At 36.6% G+C, this 16,928-nt stretch overlaps 1 protein-coding gene across 1 annotated transcript in view; it reads right to left on the bottom strand.

Moving 5' to 3' along the window:
* The window catches only part of traf3ip2b (TRAF3 interacting protein 2b), a 1,379,907-nt gene that overhangs the window by 1,042,742 nt on the left and 320,237 nt on the right, over window positions 1–16,928 (bottom strand). The gene's annotated exons all lie outside the window — the stretch shown is intronic.

Here is a 16,928-nt window from a genome sequence, read left to right as displayed (position 1 = left end):
CAAGAGTCTTGAAAATATATTATGAAGGTTGAAAAGTTACCTAGTGCTGCTTTAAATATGTGCGAGATTTGGTTTTATTTGAGATTATTCTTGCATTTTCATGACCCTCCTGGATTCTGTTTTATTGTTTAGGTCCTTGGAATGCCTCCCATTGATGATATAGAAAAATCTGAATTTTGGACTGCGTTCTTTGGTGAGCTCAAAACACACACATGATGTGATTTTTTTTTCAGTTGTTTTTAGTCTGCTATATGTGCTGAACTAGTATTGTGTGTTTTGTTCTATTATAGCTCATGAGTGGAAACTCAAGACTGTAGTCAGACCCAGATCTAGACCTCTGGCCAGTATTCTGGGGCACTCTGATCAAGACTTTCTGGATTTTGTGAGACGCTGCCTGACGTATGTTCATTTTGATTACTATACAAGAGATTTGTTTATTTGTCTGATGAATGTAAATGTACTGACCATGTATTACTATCCATTCCAGGTGGGACCCCAAGATGTGCATGACACCACAGGAAGCCATGCAGCATAAATGGATCATGGAGGGTCACAAGACTCCTGAGCAGCCGAAGGACAGCACTGGGGAACCATCTCAGGTCCATCTCAGGACTCGAGTTCTGAGATGGTTCCCCAGTGCTGAATGAGTGTGAAAGGCTGGCACGTATACAAAACCTGTACAATCCAAAGAAAATATGACTAGTAAGTCAAACTACACTTGACAGTTCTTGTTCTGTAGTGCATTGTATAGAAACTGTGTCTGTTCCACGAATATTTATGTCAAAATCCTCTATAGGATCTAGAGATAATCTGATCATTTTTAAACCAGATAATCTTAAAAGAAATGAACAAAAACATTGTCTAAAACTAGGTCTCCTTAACATTCGATCGCTCACACCTAAAGCAGTTATTGTAAATGAAATGATCACAGATAATAGCTTTGATTTACTATGTCTGACTGAAACCTGGCTTAAACCTAATGATTATTTCGGTCTAAATGAGTCTACTCTACCAGGTTACTGTTATACGCACGAGCCCCATCTGACTGGTCGTGGCGGCGGTGTTGCAACTATCTATAGAGATATTCTAAATGTTACTCAGAAAACATTACACAGGTTTAATTCATTTGAAGTGCTTGTGCTAAATGTTACACTCTCAGATATAAGAAAAAAAATCCATATTAGCTTTTGCTTTGGCTACCATAAATAGACCGCCAGGGCCTTATGTTGATTTCTTAAAAGAGTTTGCAGATTTTCTATCAGACCTAATGGTTACTGTCGATAAAGCACTGATTGTCGGTGATTTGAACATTCACGTAGATAATACCAACGATGCGCTAGGGGTTGCGTATACAGATTTATTAAACTCCTTTGGGGTCAAGCAAAATGTAAATGGGCCCACTCATAGTTTTAATCATACACTAGATTTAATTATATCACATGGAATCAATCCTACTGATATAGACATCATACCGCAAAGTGATGATGTCACTGATCACTACCTTGTAACGTGCACAGTGCGTACTGCTGATATTTTACATACTGCTCTGCGTTAAAGACCAGGAAGAACAATTCTCCCAAACACTATTGAGAAATTCACAAATAACCTACCAGATTTATCTCAGCTGCTCAGTGTACCCAAACACACAAATTAACTAGAGGAAATGACTAGCAGTATGAGCACCATTTTCTCTAGTACATTAGAAACGGTTGCACCGATCAGATTAAAAAAGGTGAGAGAGAAAAGTACTGCACCGTGGTACAACAGTATTATTCACGCTATCAAGAGAGAAACTCGTAATCTAGAGCGCAAATGGAAACAAACACGTTTCGAGGTCTTTAGAATCGCGTGGAAAGACAGCACTTCCCGTTATAAAAAGGCTCTAAAAGCAGCCAGGGCTGAGCATTACCATAAACTGATAGAAAATAACCAAAACAACCCCAGGTTTTTATTTAGTACAGTGGCCAGGTTAACAAATAAACGCACATCAGCTGAACAAAATATTCTAGTACAGTTTAGTAGTAATGACTATGAATTTCTTCACAAAAAAAAATTTGCAAACATCAGAAAAACTTATATTATTTATATTACAAATTATGAATGTACAACCATTGACAGGGTTTTACGATTCAGCCTCAATTATCACCCCTGAAGAACAACTGCAGTGCTTTACAACTATAGGACAGGAAGAGCTAAATAAACTAATCATTGCTTCTAAACCAACAACATGTTTATTAGATCCAATACCAACTAAACTACTGAAAGAGCTGTTACCTGTAGCAGAAGAGCCTCTTCTCAATATTATTAATTCATCTTTAACTCTGGGTCATGTCCCAAGACCATTCAAGATGGCAGTTATAAAACCTCTCATTAAGAAACCACAACTAGATGAAACTACAGACCTATTTCAAATCTTCCATTTCTGTCTAAAATACTAGAAAAAATTGTGTCTGCTCAATTATGCTCTTACTTACAAGAAAAAAATATCTATGAAAAATTTCAGTCTGGATTCAGAGCCCATCATAGCACAGAAACTGCGCTGGTTAAAATCACAAATGACTTACTCTTAGCTGCTGACCAAGGCTGTATCTCAATAATAGTTTTACTTGATCTTAGTGCTGCATTCGACACCATAGATCATAAAATACTCTTAGATCGTCTACAAAATTACACTGGTATTCAGGGACGGGCATTAAAGTGGTTTAGATCGTATCTATCAGAGCGTTACCAATTTGTCTATTTAAACAGGGAACAATCTAAGATGACGTCGGTAAATTATCGAGTGCCGTAAGGCTCTGTGTTAGGCCCTCTGTTATTCTCAATATATATGCTGCCACTTGGTAATATTATAAGAAAACATGAAATTAGTTTTCACTGTTATGCCGATGATACTCAGTTATATATTTCAGCAGGACCAGATGAAATCTCTAAATTATCCAAGCTAACAGAGTGTGTTAAAGATATCAAATATTGGATGACCTGTACATTTCTGAGGTATTACTTATTGGACCAAAAACTGGTACACAGAATCTCTTAAATTATAATTTACATTTAGAAGGATGTACTGTTACTTCATCTGCTACAGTTAAAGACTTGGGTGTAATATCAGACAGCAACTCGTCTTTTGAAAATCATATTTCAAATACTACAAAAACAGCCTTCTTCCACCTCAGAAACATCGCTAAGCTACGAAACATGCTATCTGTCTCTGATGCGGAAAAGTTAGTTCATGCATTTATGACCTCTAGACTAGATTACTGTAATGCACTACTAGCTGGCTGTCCTGCCTCCTCAATAAACAAGCTACAATTAGTCCAAAATGCAGCTGCTAGAGTTCTTACTAGGTCAAGAAAATATGATCACATAACACCAATTCTAACATCTCTACACTGGTTACCTGTTAAGTTTCGTGTCAGTTATAAAGTATTGCTACTGACCTATAAGGCCCTATATGGTTTAGCTCCTGTGTATTTAACTGATCTTCTATCGCCTTATAACCCATCACGATCTTTAAGATCACTAAACTCTGGGCTTCTGGTAATACCAAGGATATCTAAGTCAACTAAAGAAGTGAGAACGTTTTCATATTTGGCACCTAAACTATGGAATAGCCTTCTTAATAATGTTCGGGGCTCAGACTCAATCCTCCAGTTTAAATCTAGATTAAAGACGCATCTCTTTAGCCAGGCATTCACATGATGCATCTCCTAACCTTGTACTCTATAGTTGTATCAATGCACATGATCGTCTTTGCTTAATGCCTTGAACAGCAGCTACGCTAATTATTTTTCTGTTCTGTTTTATCTCGGGACGCCCATCCCGAGGTAACTAGAGAGTCCGTCAGCTCCAGTCTGGATCCAGCTTCTCCTAAAGACTTCAGATGACCATCACCTGTGAAGAGACGACTCAACTCCTGCGAGGACTTCAGATGACGCAGCTCTGCATCAACACGCACTCATGCTCATCTCTATATACCCTATTCATTAACAACATGTATTCTTATTTCTGTGCATAGTGTGATGAGGTTCGATGTATGTGGGTGAGGAAAGGAAGAAGGCGGGGTCGGCGTGACTGGGACTCGCGATTTTATTCTCAGAAGTTTGTATACAAACAAAATAGGCGCTCGTGGGCGCATCAACACAGCAAACACTCTCAAAAGGAAGTCAGCTTAATCACTCAGTTTCAAATGCGTTTCTCAGGCAGGCAGTCACGTGAGGTCCCAGTCCAAACTCTCTCTCTCCCAACTCTTCTTCTTCTTCTTCTTTTGATTTTATGGCGGGTTGCGAACCAACTTTTAAGGTGCATACCGCCACCTACTGTGATGGAGTGTGAAGAGAATGAAACTAACTACTTCTATATCCTATTAAATAACCCGCTGTTCTTAATACATCTCATAATTGCATTTTTTTTTTACCTGAATTAGGTCCATCATATAATAATTTAGTTATATTGAATTTCTGGCAACCTACTGCTTTTAATTCTTCCTTTAAGATCTTCCTTTCTTCATTATAAGCTTTACATTTCTCCAATACATGCTCTACTGTCTCCTCCATTGAACATTCCTCACATAAACCAGTATTATGTTTCCCTATAATGTGTAAAGTATAATTTAAATTTGAATGTCCTGTTCTCAAATGTGTAAATATAACTTGTTCTCTTCTACTTAAATTATGATTTATATTACTTCTCTTTATGGTTTTTTGTATCCTGTAATATTGCCTACCTGTATGACCCGAGTCCCAAACTGTCTGCCATTTCTTATTGCATGTTTTTAAAATAAAATGTTTTCCTTCTGATCTACTAAGCATAATGTTTATATTTGGTTCTTTCCTTTTTAATGATTCTTTAGCTATTTTGTCTGCTTCCTCATTCCCTTGTATTCCCACATGTGCTGGAACCCACATAAATTTAATTATTATTCCCACCTGTTCTAAACTAAATATCCTGATCAATATTTCAGTTAAAATGTCGATTCTATTCGTTTCCATTGATTGTAAACTCCCAAGAACTGACATTGAGTCAGTGCATATAATTACTTTATCAGGTCTAACTTCATACACCCACTCTAATGCCATTAGAATAGCCGTCATCTCAGCTGTATATACTGATGTTCCGTCTGTTAACCTTCCAGCCTTCCTAACCTTAAATTCTGGCACGTAAAATGCAATCCCTGTCCTTCCAGACTCAATGCTCTTCGACCCATCTGTATATATTTGTAAAAATGAGAAATATGTATTACTTATATACTCCCTAACATATTGATTTATATTAACAACTTCATCCATTTTACTTCTATTTTCATGTAATTTTATATCAATTTCAGGTTGAGACAACATCCAAGGAGGAATTGGGGAAATTACTATTATTGGAGCAAATGATTTTAAGTCTAGACCATCTTCATTAACCCACTTCTTTATTTTCCATGCAAAACCTTTACCTGTTTTATTAAAAATTTCCCAACTTTCGTTCAAGACCTCCTTTACAGGATGGTTATCTCTTTGTCCCTGTAAATTTATCCAGTATGCCATAGCCAACTTTTGTCTTCTTATAAATAATGGCATTTCTGATGCTTCTATTTGCAATGCTGCTATTGGAGTGGATTTAACTGCTCCTAAAATGATTCTTAGTGCCTTAGCTTGCATGACATCTAATTTCTTTAGCAAAGTTGATGATGCTGACTCGTAAACTATGCACCCATAGTCTAATGTTGACCGCATAATACCAGTATAAATTCCCTTTAATGACTGTTTATCAGCACCCCAATCTTGACCTGCTACTGCTCTCATTAAGTTTAAAACTTTACCACATTTCTTTAAAATAAAATCAATATGTTCCTTCCAGGTTAACTTGTTATCAAACCACAATCCTAGATATTTAAACTTTGACACTTTCTCTAACGATGACCCATATAATGTTAGCATTTTATTTTCCTTACTCTTCTTTTTTGTAAATATCTGATAACATGTTTTAGATATTGAAAATCTAAAACCCCATTCTAGTGACCATTTTCCAACTACTTCTATAGCATCTTGGATTTTATCCATAATAAAAGATATATTCCTTCCCCTTTTCCACATTATCCCATCATCCGCATATAAACCAGTATTAATTCCCAACGCCACTTTACCAAAAATATCATTAATCATAATATTAAAAAGTATAGGACTAATCACACTTCCCTGAGGTGTGCCATTTTCCACACTTAGAGTTTGAGATACCTCACTACCAACTTGAACTTGAATTGTCCTATCAAATAAAAAACTTAAAACCCAATTAAACATTCTACCTTCTATTCCAATACCCTTCATTTTAATAAGTAATCCTTCTTTCCATAACATGTCATAAGCTTTTTCCATATCAAAGTAAACTGCTACTAATCCCTCTTTGACTGCTAAAGCTTTTTTAACCTCTGTTTCCAGCTTTACTAAAGCGTCTAAAGTTGATCGCCCTTTTCTAAAACCATATTGATTAGGTGCTAATGCTCCCATACTCTCAAGTACATAATTTAATCTATTTACAATTATTTTTTCCATCAGTTTACATAAATTTGACGTAAGTGCAATTGGCCTGTAATTCCCTGCTAATGATGCATCTTTTCCCGGTTTAGCTATTGGAATTACTATTGCATGTTTCCATGACTTTGGAATTCGACCTTCCTTCCAAATTTTATTATACAAGTCCAAAATTATTTTTAGAATACTATCATTTGCATACTTGAGCATAATATAACATATTCCATCTTGTCCAGGTGCAGTTCGTTTTGTCCTGTTTAATACTCTTTTAAGTTCCCATATCTCAAAATCAGCATCTAATGCTTCTTTTCCATCCGGTCTTTTAATATATACATCTTGATGTAAACTTAAAATTTCCTGTCTTTTCCTTCTAACTCTCATCGAGATTTTCTGTACTATGCGCTTTTTGAAATGTTTTCACTAATAATTCTGCCTTATCCTTTTCTGTAATGGCTGTCCTTCCTTCTCCTGATATTACTGGCATATTCCTAGTTTTATATATTCCCATCATTTTCTTTAGCATACTCCATACCTCTCCTAATTCCGTTTCCTTCCCTATGGTATCACAATAATCTCTCCAGTATTTCTTTTTTTCCTGTTTAATTGTCCGTCTAGCCTTTGCTCTCTCCCTTTGATATTCTATAACTGCTTCTGATGTCAATGTTCTTTTCAATGTTTTAAATGCTTCATTCCTTCTTTTAATTGACTTACTACATTCATCGTTCCACCATGGAACAGCTTTCTTCCTCCTATTTCCTTCTACTTTTGGTATGCTTTCTTCTGCTGCTTTGATCAAACATAAGCTTACTTTCTCTGCATATTTATCAATATCATCCTCTGTACTATACCTTTTTAATTCTAATTCGCATATTTTATTATATTTCTCCCAATCAGCTTTCTCAAATTTCCACCTATATTGTTTTATCTTCAAATTTCTTTCCATTTCTAATCCTATTGAACAAAGTATTGGAAAATGGTCACTTCCAACTGATGAATCCGCTAGCACCTCCCACTGACATTTCACTGCTATTGATGCTGACACTATTGTTAAATCTACACATGATTTTATTTGTCTCCTGATATCAAACCTTGTCCCCCTACCATCATTTAAGCATACCAAAGAATTATCCTCCATATATTCTTCCACCACTGTGCCATTATTATCTGATTTTGGACTTCCCCATACCATACTGTGAGCATTAAAGTCCCCACACCATATTACTATACCTTCTTCTTTACTCCAAATATTATTTAACTCCACTAACGATATTTGTTCACATGGGTTATAATAATTTATTACTGTTATTTTTCCTATATTTGTCCACACTTCCACCTTAATGCACTCATATTGTGTTTCTACCTTTACTTCCCTATAAGCCACCCCACTCTTTATAAACATTGCACACCCTCCACCTGTTGCTCTTGATCTATCTTTTCTAATGGATAAATATCCTGGAATGACAAAGTCTAAATGCGGTTTAAGCCAAGTCTCTTGGATGCATATTAAATCAGGAAGGTCTAATATATCATGTACAACCTTCTTAAACTCTTGACCATTCGCAGTCAGACTTCTAGCATTCCATTGAACTATCCTGCATGTCATTTTATTATTTTACCCTTGCTCTGGTTTGGGCCTTCCTGGGAGCTTGCTTTATTCTCAGATTGTTCCAATAATATCTGGATTTCCTCAACTGTTACCTCATTTATACCCAGCTGACGAGCTGCTGCTGCTATTATGATTTTCAGTTTCTCTGTTCTTTTGTTTGTTTGTGCTGTACAGTTGATAACTTCAGCAATAAATGCAATGAAGCTTACTTTGCTAACCATTAGCATACTTGCATCTATATTTGGCTTGTCTCTCTTGATTCCCCTGTCTGATGTTTCAATTGCACTTGACCTACCCTGAATCATCTTACTTCCTTGTTCATTTTGAACCGTCTTTACTGCCTGAGCATATGAAACATTATGCTCTACCCTGTACTTATTTGCTTCCACAGCTAGTTTTTGTGCATTACATCCTAGATAAGCTGCACTATGAGGACCTCTACAGTTGCAACACTTAGGTTCAACTAGATCCCCACATTCCCCATATCCGTGCTCACCTCCACATTTACAACAACGCTTCTTTCCCTTGCATACTTCCGCCACATGTCCTAACCTTTGGCAATTGAAACATCTCAATGCAGGTTTTATAAAAGGTCTAACTGGATAGCACACATATCCCATTTTAACATTTGCTGGTAACAGTTTCCCTTTCATTAATATCATGACGGTTGTACTTAATTCTTTTTTCCCATTTCTGTTTGCTGTCAGTCTTTTCACATCTATCACATTTTCACTTATTAACTGGCTCCTTAAAATGTCATCTGATAAAGACAATGGGACACCAGTTATTACCCCTTTCACGCCATTCACCTCGCCAGGTACATGACATTTAACTCCTGTTCCTCCAAACTCCTTCATTTTAACCAACAACTCTTGTTGCTTTTTGTTACAACAGATTACAATCACTCGATTGTTAGTTAGGTATCTGGCTGATTTTATTTCACCAACAGATTTTTTCAGTAGTTTCGTCAATCGCATAGGGTTACTCATTTCACCCATTGTTTCAAACATCAAGATAACTTTGTACTCATCCTCCTTCCTCATCGTTTTAATTCTTCCTTCTCCTCCTCCAGCAAACTCCTCAGAGTCTGAACCTCTGTCCTTGCGCTTCTGCGACATCTGATCAACTTGAGTCCATTCCTCAAGATTCATTTCATTTGCTTCATCTTCTTCCTCTAAGCTAACATTACCCCTATCATTCTCTTCATTCACAACACAGCCGTCGCTTAACCTGCCTTGCCGTTTTCCCTTCGCACCCGCTGGGTTGCCAGACAAGGAATACGCCATCTCCCCCTCTCTAAAGCTCACACTCCTCTCCCAACTCTCTCCCCGCTGCAGCTTATATGCAGTCTCTCCATGCCAATTACTGCAATCAGACACAGGTGTTACTCATCTGCACTTGACCTACTTACTCACCACTCGGCTCGGCTCTCTCTCTCCCGCTACAGACCTTGCAAAACCACGCCCCCTCCGCCACACATAGTTATTATATTGATTAATAATAGATAGTTAACTAATCTGTGTGCTTTGTATATGTGCATTTCTGAAATGCATAACATGTACAAATCAATTTAAATTGTAATGTAGATGCATTTTCTGTGAAGCTGCTTTGAAACGATATGTATCGTGAAAAGCGCTATACAAATAAATTTGAATTGAATTGAAGTAAAGTAAAGTAACAAAGTATTTGTACTTCGTTACATTCCACCACTGGCTGTAAAGTTGAGCATTTTAACATGAGCCTCAGTGAGATTCTGCTCCTTCTGGAGCCTAGTGGCCAGTCGATGAAGTGCAGTTTAAGTCACTTCCGTTTTGGCTTCAACAGAAACTGGGGGAGGTTACCGCTTGGTAAGAACATTGTTTGGGTTGTGCTTCTGCTCTGAGTGACTGCGGGTGAAAATGATCCTTCACAATAGATAATGCTTAATAATACAGTAAACTCTGTTTGAGAGCTGCATTTGGCAATTCATTTCTTCAATAAAATACCTTACCTGTTAAAGGTAGGGTAGGTAAGATTTGGTTAAAAAAACTTTTTTTCCAAATTTGTTTAAACTTTCTTTATATATCAATACATAATTAAAATGTAAGTACTCTGAAAAAGAAAGTATAAAAATTTAGTGTCTGTAGACCTCCTCCGACTGTTTTAAAGACAGCTCATTATTTCCATTCACTCCACCTTCTCCCTTCTGGGCTCTTTCCAAAGCCACGCCCCCAAAACACATGTACGCTCAGCTGGAAGACGCATTATTCACCTGAGGCGAGCAGAGAAGAAGTGCATGTTGTGACATCATGTCAGAATCACATGTAATAAAAAATCTAACTTTATCATTATGAATATAAACAAATAAGATGTCTTTTAGTACTCACTATCAAGCTAGAATAACGATACTGGTAAAGTTTAAAATACACACACAACACAGTGTCTACGACACACACAGATACAAGATAAAAACATCAGTAAACGTTGGTTTATAAAAACAAACCAAGGGCCGAAATAAACGTGCAGGTAAAGTTCCCGGTGAACATGGTAAAAGAGTTTAGACAGAGGGTAGTAGCTAAAGCTAACTTAGTTCTAAAAAAAGTTCCTGGATGCGGTGTACTAGCTTTTACACATGCATTTTGTTATCTAAAGTTACATTTTGCGAAATTCAACACGACAGCGATCAACTTGAGCTAAGCATATTGAGTATTTATCATCTCTACTAATGGTTCGCTAAGTGTATAACATTGTAACTTTATGCTAAGTAATGTTATGTTAGCTATATTAGGCAGCTACGTGTGCTAGTGAGACATGCTTCATGAAAACATAAACCAAAAAAATTTATAATCAAATTGAAAGATTACCTGTCCAGCAGAAATACAGCCTCTTGAACTCTTCAAATCAAACGGGTGCGCCAGGGTTGCCAGGTTTTCACAACAAAATCCGCCCAATTGCTACTCAAAACTAGCCCAAAACAAGCCCAATCGTGTTTCTCCGGTAAAAATCGCATTTGGGGGGTAAAATATGTGTCTTTTTGGTAGAGCTGCCTGCTAAAATTCGCAAATCCCGGGGCAAAATATCACATAATTGGGGTCGCTTCAACCTGCGGACATGAAAAACAGCCGCGGCAACAGTGTTTGAAGTAGCCCGACTTGGCAACACTGGGGCGCATGTGGGCAGATCCTGGAGCAAAAGCGGCGGTAGCCATGGTCGCGAGAGAGAGTGACACTCGCCCAAGCCAATCACTTGTTTCGGCCCGAACGAAAATAATGAGCGGTGTTTATTGCAGATTAAAAAGTCTAGAGTCACTTGATTTTTATACTCTCTTTTTCAGAGTACTTACATTTTAATTATGTATTGACATATAAAGAAAGTTTAAACAAATTTGGACAAAAGTGTTTTAGATCATTTTTACCTACCCTACCTTTAAGTAATAAAAACGGCATCTCTGCATTGATTTTACATTTCAAATGTTTTACTAGAAACTATTTTTTTAAATATCACTATTTAGTCTGCTTTATTAGGGCCCTAGCACAGATGGTGTGAGGACCCTATTGTATTTGCTCAGCCTATTATTATTCTTCTCCCAAATGAATCGCATTTTTGAGGGCCTAAACATGCTCGAAAACTCATGAAACTTTGCACACGCGTCAGAAGTGGCGAAAATTTACGTCTGATATGGGTTTCAGAATTAGGCGTGGCAAAATGGCTCAAATAGCGCCACCTACAAAATTTCAATTAAGCGCCATTTGTGCTATGTTTCACGTACGAGTATGAAATTCGGTAGACACAAGTAACATCATTAATGTTTCATAGAGGCCTTCATTCATAAAAAGATGTCATTACAACAAATGTTTAAAATATGCTGTCTTTAAATTGTTTCTACATTAGTTTGGAGAGTAACTGAAATTATTACAATATCAAAAACTCCCAAAATATAAAAAACGTGATTAATCGCGATTAATTACAGAAAACAATGCGATTAATTAGTAAAAAATGTTATCGATTCCCAGCACTAATATATATATATATATATATGCTTGCAGATAAATAACTATTTAAATTTCACTTTGTAATAATGTTGAATGAAAAGTTCTACTTGAAAATACATTTTAAATCATTATGTTTTAATAATCTTTTTATATGACTGCACCCTATGGGCCCTATCATACACCCAGTGCAATGCGACGCCAGGAGTGATGCAAGTGTTTTTTGCTAGTTTCAGCCTGACGCAGTTTTCATTTTCACGTCCAGCGCCATGTTGTTTAAATAGCATGCACTCACGCCCATCTGTTCACCCATGGGCGCTGCATGGAAATACATTATTTTAATACTATGGATATGATCTTATGAATCCGTTTTTTTTTTTGTATGATTAATGTTTTAGGGGGGTTTCTCATTATTAAAGCAGTCAAATGAACGTGATCACGACTGGGTGCTTACCGACGCTAGGCTGGCGGCGTATAGTCCAACCAGCCGCTGTTGAGCTATGAGTATAACGCGTTCTCTATCGCTCTCGCTGCATGGAAATTCATTATTTTATTATTGTGAATATGATCTTAGGAATCTGTTCTTTTGTATGATTGATGTTTTAGGGTGATTTCTCACATTTAAAGCAGTCAAATGAACATGATCACGACTGGGTGCTTACCGACGCTTGGCTGGCCGCGTATAGTCCAACCAGCCGCTTTAATAAACGGCACAGTTTAAGAAGCGGTATCCTACTGCTATAGAGGACTAGGCTACTATTTTGTTGAACATGCTCAGATTTGCTTCAATGAGTTAAGCAATATCATACGAGCAAGTGTGCTATTGAGTAGCTATCAGCACAATTGCAAAATGCGATATTAATTTTATACAACAGTTCAATAAACAATAAGTATTGACAATTTTTATAGACAACGTTGTCAATTTTTGTTTTACAGTTTTGCTTTATTTTTCCATCAGAAATAGATTCAAACAAAGTAGGCTATAGGTTTCGTTCTCGAATAATTCACCGTCTCGGTCGGTATGAAAGAATTAGTTGAATGATTCTAGAATCCATTATGCCGGCAACTATACTGCAGATTTATAGTTTCATATGCCTGGAATAATTATATTTTCCCCAACATTTAATATTTCTATATTTAAAATATTACATTGAGAACTTAAATCTAAAAATCTCCTTACATTATTTAGGCAATTGTACAGTGCAAGTGGATTTTGATAAACGGTAAGATGGATTTTGTTGATACTGATTCCATTTAATTCTTATAACAGCCATTTAGTGTGGTAAATAGTGTAATTACTTAAAAAGTGTGCCCTAAAAAGTGATCATGCACATTTAAGAACACCAGTTTCATCATCCTGGCATGTGTGGAAAGTGTTAAACCGTGTGTGTTACAACCGGTTACAACTAACCCCGCTCTTCCCTTTTATTAATGGCAGGCCTGAACACTTCATACGCATGCGCACGAAGTCACCTTTTTTGTAGTGCACAGAGACGATACGGTTTACTTATTTTACTGTATATGGGTTTAGTTCACAAAAACTTGCGTTTTGAAACCCGTTTGCACCCCCCCCCCCCATTAAAAAAGCCGTTGTCGTGTAAATGAACGGTCAAAACGCATTCACAATTTTCCGTTTTTATTTGAAAACAGTGTCGTGTTAACGACAATTACTTGACCCTGTTTCTCTTGTCTTCTCACTGCATGAAAAGTGGGATTTTCGTCAGTATGTGACACTGTAGATTGCCGTGAAACTTCAGGTTTACGACTGTGCACGGCAATTTGCAGGCAACACCGAAAACTGCCGTAAATTGTCGGAAATTGACGTGGGCCTTGCTTGGCAGTTGTCCCCCCATGACCCCCCCTCCCCTTAATTCTAGGGGAGGCTTTATCATGTAAATGAACATGCTGTGAGCTACACAAATGCAAATCAGAGTAGCAGCAGGGGGAGTTTTATCTAGGTTCTGAATTTTTTTGACTAAAACAAGTTTAAAGTTTAAGTTAAAATGTTAACTTAAATTTAAGTTAAATGTACTCGTTTTAGTACACATTACTAAATTTTTAGGGCAACCAGTTTGCTCCAATTTTTTAAGTAGATTCAACTTGTCCGGGCTCACAGTGTAGATTAATTACTCTGTATGTCATTAGCAATAACCAATGTTATGTAAAAAAAAATAAAAAAATACAGGACAGCAGTTCATGTCTTCAACCTTTAGAGAGGTTATGTGATCCAACAAGACAATGAACCAAAGCACACAAATAAATCAAGTAAAGCATACAGTTTACATACCAACATTAATTTTTCCACCCTGCACTGTGAATGATTTTTTAAATGGCTATTAATCATAAATGTGAAAAGTACAAGTTTGTTTGTTTATAGTTAAGTCAGATTGTGTTTTTCTGTAATTGTCATTTAAATTGAGCTCACACCACATTTTATGAATTATCAATGCAGATTTTCAAGAGGTGGTTTCCTGGACAGGGTTTAAATTATGCCAAGAGTAGGCCTTAATCTAGTTAATCGTGAGTTAAAAAATTGTTGCCTGGAACAAAGATTAAGCACAGATTACTAACACCTGGACTATGAGTCCTGAACTAAAATAAACTGGATTCATTTACAGTTTTATCTAATTGCTTACACACAATTTCTGAAAATATGGCTCCATTTCTTGTAACTCTACACACAAAACATCAGACATCTCTTGCAAAAGCAACACTTTGTGCAAAACTATTTTAACTATTTCCAAAAATGTTGTTTTTGCATATATCTAACTACACACAATGCACAACTGAGGAATTTACAGTTGAACTGAAATCAACTGAACTGAATCAACACTGAAGTCACTTGAGCTGAATATTGACACTATATTGTCTTGTTAGAGCCGGTTTACAGCAGAATTTGTTTTGAACTTGTTACTGAAGCTGCTATGAAACAATATATTTTGTTGTATGCATATTCTTTCTTTCTCAAACCTTAGTTTTGATTTCTAAGTGATCAATTTATGTATAAGTGTTTTCACACATGATCATTGGCTGTATGGGTCCTCAGTAAATGAATGTGGCATTTAAATGGCAAAAGTTATTCTTGTCTCTATAACTTATGGCTTCCTAAAGACACGTTTATGGGTAAATAAAATATTAATAATATAAATAAAATGAATATCAAAACATATTTTAAATATAATGAAGTCATTTTATTATAGCACTCATCAGATGTTCCTGGAAACAAAACAGAGACAGAACAGTATAAACAAACTATACAACAAACTAAACACCAAATTACAAAAACATTATTATGTGAAAGTGAATAAAGTTGTGTGTGTTTTCAGTTATAAATATGTGCTGTGTAAATTAGCCTATACTTTTAGAAATTATATATAGCCTAACTTTAAAAAACAAACAATAACCCATATAGATAAATTATAATAATTGTATAATATTAAGCATTTACTTAATATACATTGTAACATTAGGCTACTTTACTCTAGCACAGTAGTCAGTTAAGCAATTAATTTATATCTTATATTAATATGTATGTAGCCTAGGCTACATCTAAAGGTAAGTCTGCTTTAAAAAAAAAAATATTACACTTCGACATGTACAGAATGTGCGCGTTAAGAAACATGTTCAAATGTGTCTTCTTAACATGTTAAAACTGTGCGTCGACTGTGTGTGTATGCCTGTTACACGACCAGAATGTGCGTGTCTACACATACAAAAGAAACACGTTAAAAATTGCTGCGTTGAAGCGGAAAACAGGGCGGCTGCGTCCCAATTCGCCTACTTATACTACGTCCTAAAAGTATGTACTCTTTTTGTGAAGAAAAAGTACATACTTTTGAGTGTGTAGCAGAAGAGTATGCAAGCTTTGGGACATACTACTTCGTCATCTTTAACGGACTCTGTTACGTGCGTCCCGTCACCGTTTAAACTGTCAATCATCGTCACAGTTAAAATCCCCCACTTTAAATTTAATTTCCTACCGTATCGGAGAGAAATGTAGTCGCTCGTTGATCTGCCTTGCGTGGGTCTTTAGACTCCTCTCATGTGTTTGCAAAGTTAATGGCCAAACGTATCATTACAAAAGTTCTCAATGCTGCTGAAGGAGAAATATAATGTGGATAATATTGAATAAATATCTTTTCGTCCGGTTAAATACTGATAATTGCTCACTCAAACCACTTTATCTAATCCTCTCCATTTAACCGTCAGACTCGCGTAACCGTCATGTTTGTAGTTTTTTAAACACTTTTTATCCGCGTTTGTAGTTCTAATTGAATCCTCGTCCATCTCGCAATGGGTTGTGGGCAATATCAGCCGTTAGAGTGCGCATCGATCTGCACTTCGGATTCTGACCGGAAATAGTAAACCATCCGGGAATCTTTGGAATACTTTTTTCAACATACTACGATTTGGGACATACTAATTCTTTCTTCGAATACTATTTAGTACGGATAGTATGCGAATTGGGACGCAGCAGGCGTGTTGAAACGGTCTTAAGTCACGCGTTTCGTATAAAGAGATTTGGCCCCGGGCGCGTTCCATATCAGAGCCCTAGTCCAATGAGGTGCGAGGTCGAGGTCATGCCCATGACGCGTAGAAGACGAGCTTTAAACTATTTTTTTATGTTTTTTGCTGCTTTCCTTTTTCGTGATCAACAATGACAGGACACCGTCTTCAACTCAATCTCTGCATGGACGCGACGAACTTTTTGGACTCATTTTCAGGAGGCTGTCTTCGTATTCATAACTCTGAGGCAAACTGCAGGCGCTATGAACCACAGCATGGGTAATGTAACGTTACGATTTAAAGAATATGCTTTTATTCAGCTGTATAAGGAAATGG

This window comes from Gobio gobio (genome assembly GCF_949357685.1).
Source record: "Gobio gobio genome assembly, chromosome: 19".
Taxonomy (NCBI): Eukaryota; Metazoa; Chordata; class Actinopteri; order Cypriniformes; family Gobionidae; genus Gobio; species Gobio gobio.
Note: the sequence above shows the minus strand (reverse complement) of the source record. Positions and strands in the feature narration are given on the sequence as shown.